This window comes from Meriones unguiculatus, chromosome 14, assembly GCF_030254825.1.
Source record: "Meriones unguiculatus strain TT.TT164.6M chromosome 14, Bangor_MerUng_6.1, whole genome shotgun sequence".
In the NCBI taxonomy this organism is placed as follows: Eukaryota; Metazoa; Chordata; class Mammalia; order Rodentia; family Muridae; genus Meriones; species Meriones unguiculatus.
The window spans coordinates 78,688,879-78,691,974 of NC_083361.1; positions in this window are offsets into that span (position 1 = coordinate 78,688,879).

Sequence of the window (3,096 nt, forward strand, 5' to 3'; positions counted from 1 at the left end):
CCTCAAAGAGTCCACTGTGAAGGCAGTAGGCTGAAGCAGGGCTGTGTCACCGTGGACAGCTCCTATGGCGTCTGCAGTAGGCATTCTGAAGGAGGAAAATGTCTGGTTCCCGATGTAGTCAGCTTAGGCGGGAATAATCACCATGGACAGATCCCGACAAGGCGCTTGACCATTTTCTGCCTCCCGCAGCTCCAGGGTAGGAAGAAGGGGCTGACTACCCTGAGGCAGGAAGGGGAACTGGCAGCAAGAGGCTCGGAATTTCAGTGGCCCAATGCTCAAGGGCTACTATGTATTTAATTGGCTGCTAAACGTAGCTCTTGGGGTGCTGTAGCCGGCTGTTCAGATTCCCCACTGCTGTGAGGTGGGGGCATGGCAGTGGGTCACCACAGCTTGTGGGGCATCAACCTCGGCTTGGTGGGTCTCCCCACACCTTGGGACCAGTTGGGACAGCAGAGGCTTGGGATTAACTCAGCCTGGGGCCTCCCCTGCAGTAGGCTTGGGGCAGCAGGTTGTCTCTGCTCCAGCCTGACACTTTGTTCCAGCATCAGAGAACAGTTTACTAGGGTAGGTGTTAAAGTCAAGGCAATACCACTTTTTATTCTCTGTCTACTAAGTTATAAGATGAAGGCTTGGAGCTTTAATACAGAGCATTCTTATTTTAGGACTTCAGCCCGTTTTTACTTATTTAGAATCTTTAAAAAACACTGTTAGACTTTATTTAATATTGATTATTAGGCATTATACATATATACATACATATAAAATATATACATACATACACACACATATATTGTTTGTTTGTTTGTTTGAGACATGGGTTCTCCGTAGCCCTGGCTGTCCTGAATTTGCATTGTAAACCAGACTGGCCTCGAATCCACAGCTTCCCTGAATTCTGGGATTATTGGCATCCACCACAATGTCAGGATGAAAAAACAAAATTTAAAAAGATCTTTTCCATTTTTGGCCAGGATAATTTATATGATACTGTATAAAGTTAGCCTCAGTGTCCTGTACTAAATTTTTTTAAAGTAGAAAAACAATCAGAATATCAAACCTTATTAGAAATAGCTGGGCATATACGTACAATGCTTGTACTCGGGACACAGAGACAAGAGGGTGCTTGCACATTTAAGGGCAAACTTGCCTATTTGGTGAATTTCAGGGCAGTCAAAAACAAAGTTGAATTAAAACAAACAAACAAACAAACAAATGCTAACTCCAAAAGGCAAAACAATAGCCAATTCCCCTGACCAAAAAAAAAAAGAAAAAAAAAACCCTTATATTTTTGTAGTGTTTAATATATTTCCTTAATCTTTCTATTTTAAAAAGTTTTCAAAGCTTATTCTGATCATACTGGGTTATGACACTGTGACATTTCCCCAATGGTCTTCTCTTGTCTTCTTCCTCTCATCCCTTCTGTCTTCTCTTTTCTACTTTCATGACTGTTTTTTTCAAATTGTGAACCAATGTATTTCACTAAGGTTGCTTAGAAGGAGCACAAGTGAGAGGTTATTATTATTATTTTTTACAAGAGCACAGGCATCTTACCATTGTCTACATCATAGAAAAAAATATCTCTCCCTCTCCCAGCTACCATTACTTGCATAGGGGTCTTCTCCTCTGCCTGTGGAGCTTATGAACCTCTTTCCCTTCCGTGACGGAGTACTGAGAGGCCCAATCTTGTGCATGACTGCTGCAGGTAATCACAGCTGCTGAGAGCTCGAGTGTAATTGCCATGTAATGCCTGGAACACAGCATTGAATATCACTCCACTCCTCCTGGCCCTTACACTTTTCTCCTCCCCTGTTCACTGATGTTCCATGAGCCTCATAAAAGGTGATGTAGACCTCCCATTTAGGACTGGACATCCCACAGCTGTTTATTCTCAACACTTAGATCAGTTATGGGTCTCTGCAATACCTGCTGCCCACTGCAGGAAGAAACTCCTCTTGTCAAAGCTCTTACCAGCACTACTTCAGTAGGAATAAACAAACATCTAGAAGGCGATTTTATGGGCACATAATGTCAATTTAGCAAAACAGCGGTAGCAGATCCTTACGAAGGCCTATGTTCTTCCCAGTCGTTTATAGGACCAGTTGTAAATTTACTCCTGCGGAGCAGGCCTCAATCAGAAAATGCTTGGTTACTCTCCAAATAGTCATGCCACTACCACGCTAGTGGGAATTGCCTGGCAGCTTACTGGTACTCACAGGGGTGTGTACCTGCATCCCTGGGTGGTTGGAAGGCTCACGCAGGAGCCTATCTTGAAGTTATACGTTTAAGGACAGCTTGGCAACGTACTGGGAATCATTGTAAAGAAAAAGAGAAAGCTTTTTTAAAGTGCCTTTCCTCTAGATCTCCTCAGAATTCATCAGACAGAAAAGAGAGACACAGAAAAGAGAGTGAATTTTATTTTTTCTTTTGTTGCCCTAGAGGCAATGGATGCGCTAAAGAAATTTGGACACTGAAAAGAAGGCCCAGAAGTTAAAATACTTGATGTTTTTTAGAGGATTCCTTCCATCATTTGTGCTAGACAGCTCACAACCACCTACAATTCCAGCTTCAGGGTATCAAATGCTCTCTTCTGGCCTTGACAATACCCACGCGCGTGCGCGCGCGTGCACACACACACACACACACACACACACACACACACACAGACACAGGACATTTCTTCCGTATTCTGTAGAGCCAGTGGATTATCCAAAGCAGCCATTTTGTAGACCAGCATGTTAGAGGATGAACATACCTCAGGAATCCAGCCCAACCCATCAAACTTGCTGGATGGGACATGTCTACAGCCTTCCAACTCATTCTTTGGCATAACTTGGAGTTGATTACAAATTTATTATGTTTAATTTAACTAGTGTAGCTTTGTCTTTGAACTGAAGACTCAAAGTCTCACTAAGCCATCATCTGAAACAAAGGGAGATTTATTGAAACCATGCTAAAATATAGATCTTCAAGGTTCTGTGGTCACTAGGTATCCTGAAGAAATAGATCCGGAATCTACCTAGTCTTTAAGTCAAGATGGCACTTTCTCTGTGTCTGGCTTTCAATCAAGATAACTAGGTGCCAGCCTAGAGGGTCAGCTTT